At 46.1% G+C, this 8,181-nt stretch overlaps 1 long non-coding RNA gene across 2 annotated transcripts; it reads right to left on the reverse strand.

Moving 5' to 3' along the window:
- Window positions 1-5,321: 5,321 nt before the first annotated feature.
- On the reverse strand, window positions 5,322-8,181 carry LOC129050169 (uncharacterized). 2 transcript variants are annotated; one of them, XR_008513701.2, is made up of 5 exons: window positions 8,044-8,181; window positions 7,916-7,947; window positions 7,160-7,258; window positions 6,120-6,275; window positions 5,322-5,533 (listed from the first exon to the last, which is right to left on the reverse strand). It is a non-coding gene; the product is annotated as an uncharacterized LOC129050169 (long non-coding RNA). The 2 variants fall into 2 exon arrangements; XR_008513700.2 differs by having other exon boundaries at window positions 5,322-6,275.

Raw genomic sequence — 8,181 nt, forward strand, 5'->3', positions numbered from 1 at the left:
GGCCATTTTAAAGCATATAATTCAGTGGTGTTTAGTGCATTTATAATGTTGTGCAACTATCACCTCTCTCTAGTTTCCAAACTTTTTCATCACCTGCAAAGAACATCCCATACCCATGAACTAATTATTCCTCATTCTCCTCTCCCCACCCCATTCCCCTGGCACCCACTACTTGGCTTTCTGTCTCTATGGATTTGCCTATTCTGGACACTTCATGTAAGAGGAATCATATGATAAGAGACCTTTTGTGTCTCTCTTCTCTCACTTAGCATAATGTTTTCTAGGTTTCTTCCAAGTTATAACATGCGTTAGTACTTATTTCTTTTTAAAGCTGAGTAATATTTTATTGTATGGCTATACTGTGTTGTGTGTGTGTGTGTGTGTGTGTGTGTGTGTGTTTTGAGACGGAGTCTCGCTCTGTCACCCGGGCTGGAGTGCAGTGGTGCAATCTCGGCTCACTGCAACCTCTGCCTCTGGGTTCAAGTGATTCTCCTGTGTCAGCCACCCTGAGTAGCTGGGGTTACAGGTGCATGCCACCACGTCCAGCTAATTTTTGTATTTTTAGTAGCGACGGGGCCTGTTTTTGTTTTTGAGACAGGGTTTTGAGACAGAGTCTCCCTCTGTTGCCCAGCCTGGAGTGCGGTGGTGTGATCATAGTTCACTGAATCCTCCATCTCCCAGGCTCAGGCGATCCTCCCACCTCAGTCTCCTGAGTAGCTGGGACCACAGGCACTCCCCACCATGCCCAGCTGATTTTTGTATTTTTTTTTTGTAGAGACAAGGTTTCACAGTACTGCCCAGGCTGATCTGGAACTCCTGAGCTCAAACAATTCATCCTCAGCCTCAGCCTCCGAAAGTGCTAGGATTACAGGTGTGAGCCACCCCACACCTGGCCTATACTACGTTTTTAAAATCCACTCATCTGTTGATGGACATTTGGCCTGTTTTCACCTTTTGGCTATTATGAATAATGCTGCTATGAACATTTGTGTACCAGTTTCTGTGAAGACATATTTTTGTTTCTCTTGGATATAAACCTAGGAGTGGAATTGCTGGGTCATATGGTGACTCTGTTTATTTTTTGAGAAACCGCCAGACTATTTTTTCACAGCAGCCGAACCATTTAGCATTTCCACCAGCAATGTATGAGGGTTCTTATTTTTCCATATTCTCACTGACGCTTATTATTTTCCATTTTTTTAAGATCATAACTCTTCTAGTAGGCATGAAGTGGTATCTCATTGTGGTTTTGATGTGTGTTTCCCTAATGACCAGTGTTATTGAACATCTTTTCATGTGCTTGTTGGCCATTTGTGCATTTTCTCTGGAGAAATATCTATTCAAATCTTTTGTCTATTTTTTTTTTTTTAGATGAAGTCTTTGCTCTGTTTCCCAGGCTGGAGTGCAATGGCCTGATCTTGGCTCACTGAAACCTCCACCTCCTGGGTTCAAGCGATTCTCCTGCCTCAGCCCCCCAAGTATCTGGGATTATAGGTGCCCACCACCACGCCTGGCTAATTGATTTTTAATTGGGTTGTCTGGTTTTTGTTGTTGAGTTATAGGGGTTCTCTGTGTGTTCTGAATACTAAACCATTGTGAGATACTTGATTTGCAAATATTTTCTGCCCTCCTATAGGTTGTCCTTTCATTTTCTTAATGATGTCCTTTGATGCACAGAAGTTATAATTTGGGTGAAGTCCACTTTATCTCCTTTTTCATGGAGCCTCACTTTGAATCAGACCTGATTCCTGAGCATTTCCCATGGGTCAGACATGGATCAGGGAGCTGCATGAGACAACAGCCAAGTCAGACTTCCCTGGCCCATGTAGAATCTCGTGTGAAGGAAGTGACATGGGTCTGTGCCATCAGGTAGAGCCTATTGACCTGAGATGGGTACAGATGAAGCCCTTGGCTGGGAGAAAATCAGGAAAGGCTTCCTGGAGGGAAGGACATTTGAAGAAGGATGGGATTTGGAAAGGCAGAAAAGACAGAGCAAAAATGGTGCTCAGGGTGGAGGGAACAGCTTTGACGAAGGCAGGGAAGTGGGAAGGGAAGGTGAACCTGATAGGAGACCCTTGCTCTGACATTTATTATTAACTTCGAGCTGGACACTTGCTGTGCAACAGTCTCGGTTTCCTCATCTGCAAAATGGGGATGATGGTGCCCACCATGCTGAGAGTAAAATAAACAGTTAGGTGTGGTAGGTGTTTTTGTTAGTGGCAACCTGGGTTTTTATAATCTCTCAGGATAGAAATCAAGAGAGATCACCAGACACAGTAGCAAAGAAAGTTTATTTTAGCTTGTGCCCAAGGGAACCAGAACCAAGAAAGGAAAAGGAACAGCTACTCCTCAAGAGTAGTGTGTGGGTTAGTTTTACAGGGTCTTTCTATAGGGAACGGTTACATTGGGGCATGTGTAGGAGGGTTTTCCTTTTTCTTTTTTTTTTTTGAGACAGAGTATCACTGTTTTACAATATTATACCAGTGCTTCTAAAATGGTCAAGTGTATACAAATCACCTGGGGGTGTTGTTAAACTGTAGATTCTTGGCTGGGCGCAGTGGCTCACACCTGTAATCCCAGTACTTTGGGACGCCGAGGTGAGCAGATTGCCTGAGGTCAGGAGTTCGTGACCAGTCTGGCCAACATGGTGAACCCTGTCTCTAATAAAAATACAAAAAAATTAGCCGGGCATGGTGGCAATGGCTTGCGCCTGTAATCCCAGCTACTCAGGAGGCTGAGGCAGGGGAATTGCTTGAACCAGGGGAATTGCTTGAACCAGGGAGGTGGAGGTTGCAGCGAGCCGGGATCACGCCACTGCACTCCAGCCTGAGCGACAGAGTGAGACTCTGTCTCAAAAAAAAAAAAAAAAAAAAAAAAAGCAAAAAATGCAGATTCTGATACAGGAATTCTAGCTGTGACCTGAGATTCTGCATTTCTAATAAATTCCTAGGCCATCCAGATGTTGCTGGTTTAGGAGTCACATTTTGAATAGAAAAGACCTGGTTCATTTATTCGATAAACCTTCACTGTAGAATTTGACAATATACCAGGCAGTGTTGAATAAAGCAGCCATGTTTTTGCCCTTGTGGAGTTTATGCTTTAGTGAGGAAGATAGGAATTAAGTAACAAATTATGTAAGGAAAAGAAACAGGAGGCATGAGAAAGTATGACAGAGGTGTGGTGTCTTGAAAGACCAACTGATAAATATTGAGGAAAAGTGGGAATAGCATGTGCAAAGGCTCAGAGTTGGAAAGAAGCTTGGTTGGAAACACAGAGTGAAGGCTTGTGTGGCTGGAGCCCAGGAAGCCAGGAGAGAGGAGGTAGACAAGGAAACCACAGGTCCCCTCTTTGGAGACCACATTAAAGATTTTGAACTTTATCCTGAGAGGAATGGGGTGCCCTTAGAGAATTTAAAGGAGAAGAGCAATATGATCAGATTGGTGTTTGGAAAGATCACTTCGGCTCTAGCTGAAAAAAGGATTGAAAGGAAGATTAATGCCCAAGAAAGGATGCAGAAAGACTGAGAGTTTGAGAGGGCAAGATTATATAGGTCTAGTGGGCACGGTGGCTCACTCCTGTAATCTCAGCACTTTGGGAGGCTGAGGTGGGTGGATCACCTGAGGTCAGGAGTTCGAGACCAGCCTGGCCAACGTGGTGAAACCTGGTCTCTACTAAAAATTAAAAAAAAAAAAAACAGCTGGAATCGGTGGTGTGGGCCTGTACTTTCAGATACTCGGGAGGCTGAGGCAGGAGAATCGCTTGAGCCTGGGGAGGCGGAGGCTGCAGTGAGCTGAGATGGCACCACCACTGCACTCCAGCCTGGGGGATAGAGTGAGACTCTGTCTCCAAAACAAAAACAAAAAAGATTACACAAGTCCAGTCAAGGCTTGGTGCAGAGTGGTGGTTTTCAAAAGAAAGGCGTTTGTGAGGTAGAGACAATTTCTGTACCAATGTTAAGACATTATCTGTCCTTTCCCTTCTTATTCTCTCATGAGCATACAGTAGTTTTCCAAAGTCTACGTGGCCTGTGATATCATAGCTGATTGAATTCAGAAGCAGCTGCTTCTGTTAAGCTACATATTAAAGAGATTTGCAAAAATGTAAAATGATGCTAGTCTTCTCACTAAGCTATTTGTTTTGGAAAATGGTTATTTTTTATTTTGAAAAGTTAATGCATAATGCATTATGCATTATGGGTTTGTTGTTATTTAAAATTTTTTATTGTGGTAAAATACATATAACATAAAATATACCATCTTACTCTTATTTTTTTTTTGAGACAGAGTCTTGCTCTGTTGCCCAGGCTGGAGTGCGGTGGCATGATATCCATTCACTGCAACCTTCGCCTCCTGGGTTCAAGCGATTCTCCTGTCTCAAACCTCCCGAGTAGCTGGGACTACAGGTGCATGCCACCATGCCTGGCTAATTTTTGTATTTTTAGTAGAGATGCGGTTTCACCATCTTAGCGAGGTTGGTCTTGAACTCCTGACCTCAAGATCCACCTGCCTCGGCCTCCCAAAATGCTGGGATTACAGGCATGAGCCAGTGCACCTGACCAATTTTTGTATTTTTGGTAGAAATGGGGTTTCACCATGATGGCCAGGCTGGTTTCGAACTCCTGACCTCAAGTGATCCACTCGCCTTGGCTTCCCAAAGTGCTGGGATTACAGGCATGAGCCACTGTGCCAGGCCTTAACCACTTTTAAATGTATGTTTCAGTAGCATTAAGGAATTTTACATTATTGTGCAGCTACCACTACTGTCCATCTCCAGAATTCTTTTCACCTTGCAAAACTGAAACTCTATATTTATCAAACAATAAATTCCTTCTGCCCCTGCCAGCCACGATTTTACTGTCCCTATGAATTTGACTACTTTAGGTACTTCATATGAGTTGGTGTCATACAGAATTTGTTCTTTTGTGACTGGCTTATTTCACTTAGCATAATGGCTCCATGCAGGCCCCACGGGCAGATCAGGCGTGGGTGAACAAGTGTGAGCTCCGGTTGGCTGCTTTGAGCACTAGCAGGAGCAGGCTCTGTGCAGGCGCCGCAGCGGCACCCAGGTGGAGGTGCTTGTGACCCCTGAAACCCCACAGGGCGTGTTACAATGCTTTCTTAGCTTCACTGTCCATGGACAGTGATGTGTTATCAGCTCAGTGAGTCCCTTGCCTCATCATGTGGGGTGGTTGCCCTCCACCAGCGAGGGCAATGGGCCAGTGTGACAGCCTTTTTTGGGTACCAAGTGGGTCCCAAGCCCTTGTCCAGTGTCCAAGAAGAATGAGGTCACATAGACACTTGACGAATGGTGGAGGCAGAGAATTTTATTTAGTGGTGGAAACGGCTCTCAGCGGAGAGGGGAGCTGGAGAGGTGGTGGGATGGGCAGGTTATCTTCCCTGAAGTCCAGCTGTCTCCAGCTGGCTCTTCTCTGGGTTAAGTTGTCTCTCCTTTGAAGTCCAGCCATTCCTCTGAAGTCAAGTTGCCTCTCTCCAGTCAAGCCACTTCTTCCCCTCTACCAACTGAATCTGGGGGTCTTTATAGGCACAGGATGGGGGGTGGGGCGGGCCATAGGTGGTTTTCGAAAAGGCAACATTTGATTGGTAAAAAAAAAACATTGTTCAGAAAGAACCAATTGGGAGAGAGCAGGCAAACAGGGATATAAGTTCTCATTTTGGGCTGTGGGTTTCAGAGTTTTCAGCTGGAAGGTGGGGTTTTGCTGGGGACCTGCCCTTGTCTGCCTAGAATTTCTCTGCCTCCTGCCTCTATCATAAAGATAATTGGAGGTTAATGTTGACTGGATGTGGTGACCCTTTGTGGGAAGGAAGAGAAAGATGAGGGCTTAGGGGTGACCTCTGGGTTTCTGGCCTGCACAACTGAGTGGGGGAGTTGAGGGAACTGAGATGTGATGGAGAAGATGAGGTCAGTTTGGTCCAGGTGAGTTGGAGGTGGACATAGGGCCCCCAAATTGAGATGGCTTCTAGGTGGTTGGCTATAAGGATCTGGAGTCTGGAGCGATGTGTGGGCTAGGAGCTAGACACACGTTATTTGACTTGTGGTTTTCCACTCTTCAGCTGGGTCATGGGCTCGGGGAGGTCAGGAGCTGGTTAGATGCTTGTTACCTGGGTATGCACACACAGGCGCTTCATGAATACTTGAAGGCTGGGTGGTTCTGGGTGGCACCTTCATACTCCCCTGACAATAACAACCTGCCTCTTCAGCTTGTTATTGGCCTGGCAGCCAGGGAGGCCTCCACAGGGCCACTCTTGGGAAAGAGACTGTAATCATTAAACACCAGGCAAGAGCATGAAGCCTGCTGAGGGGCAGTCATACATCAACAGGTGACACCATCTGCTATTGTGAAACCCACTTACACCAAAGAATGCTAATAGGCCAGGTGCAAATTTTCATCTGACCTTAAAAAACTCCTTCATAGAGTTGGGAGGGGAGACCCTAAAAATCCAACCAACCACATACATCCACCAGTAAACAGAGAAGCTAACCAAACCCACTGCCTCTCTCCCCAGGAACTAGCCTGGAGCCTGGAGTGCTATTTCCTTTCGTGACAATAGAAGTATTTTATGATTCATTGACCAAGGGCCAAGAGGCCCAGTGTCTGCCATTTTGAAGTGTGAGGCAAAATAAGAACACCAGAAATATTGATCCTGTCTTTGATTATTTTGGTATTTTGGTCATTGTGGATTTTATTGTAAATTTTGACTTTTTAAAATATTGCCGTAAAATGTTATTCATTTCAATAATAATACTTTTTTTTTTTTTTTTTTTTTGGTGGCCCCTTAACTGTTATGCCTGGGTGGGTGCTTCTCTTGCCTCATCCTAGTGTAGGTCCTGAAAAATCCCCTGAGAATTGCCCAGTGCCTCCTGCCGGATCAGAACACTGACCATCTGCAGCAGGTTGTTACCAAACAGAACTTGGGTCTGCCCACCTGGTACAGCAAAGCCAAACACTGGCACTGGGATTGCAGTCAGAGAAAGGGAGGCAATGATTGCAGGGCACCCAGCAAGGAGGATCGGGCAGCTCATGCTTAAGACCTGAATTCCCCCTGGCTTACAGCAAGGGCTTTTAAAGGTGAAGAGGCAGAGGTTACAGGCAATGTCATAAATCAATACATGGAGGCAGGCTGGGCAAGGTGGCACATACCTGTGGGCCTAGCTACTCGGGAGGCGGAGGCAAGAGGATCACCTGAGCCTAGCAGGTTGAGGCTTCAATGAGCTATGATTCACGCCACTGCACTCCAGCCTGGGCAACAGAGTGAGACCCTGTCTCAAATAAACACCACTACCACCACCACCACCACCACCACCACCACCACCACCACCACCACCAGGCCGGGCGCGGTGGCTCACGCCTGTAATCCTAGCACTTTGGGAGGTTGAGGCGGGTGGATCACGAGGTCAGGAGACCGAGACCATCCTGGCTAACACAGTGAAACCCTGTCTCTACTAAAAATACAAAAAATTAGCCGGGCGTGGTGGCGGGCGCCTGTAGTCCCAGCTACTCAGGAGGCTGAGGCAGGAGAATGGCATGAACCCGGGAGGCGGAGCTTGCAGTGAGCGAGATCACGCCAGCCTGGGTGACAGAGCGAGACTCTCTCTCTCTCTCAAAAAAAAAAAAAACAAAAAACAAAAACAAAAACACTACCAACAAACCTCCAAAACATGGAGGCTATGTATTTGGTTGGACCTAAGAAGTCGAGACATCTTGGGGAGGGGGACATGGGTCATAGGTGGATTCAAAGATTTTCTGATTTGTAATTGGTTAAGGAAGAGAAGCTCTGTCTAAACATTTGGGATCAGCAGAAAAGAATGTTAGCTTTGGCTCGTGGGCATGACCTCCTCCAGGCCCCTCAGGAAGAGCAAAGAGTGGGGGACAGCGGTTAGTCTGGTTCCCCCTTACCTGAGGACTATGTGCCAGGGTCATCTGGGTTTCTGAAAAATAGCATGTATTAAGAGGTTATCTTTGGTTTCCATAGGGAACATCCCATCATTCTAACTTCCTTGGCTATTGTTTCAGGCTACTGTTACCTTCTTGCTTATCAAGTTTCTTATTTGCTTCTCAGGGAGAGCTAGGTACCTGGAATTTCCCTTGAAGGAACTCAAGATTTTCCTTTATTTCCATCTGTGAGGGGTGCCCAGCAGGCCTATAAGAGGAGTCCCGGCTCC

Source organism: Pongo abelii, chromosome 16 (genome assembly GCF_028885655.2).
Source record: "Pongo abelii isolate AG06213 chromosome 16, NHGRI_mPonAbe1-v2.0_pri, whole genome shotgun sequence".
In the NCBI taxonomy this organism is placed as follows: Eukaryota; Metazoa; Chordata; class Mammalia; order Primates; family Hominidae; genus Pongo; species Pongo abelii.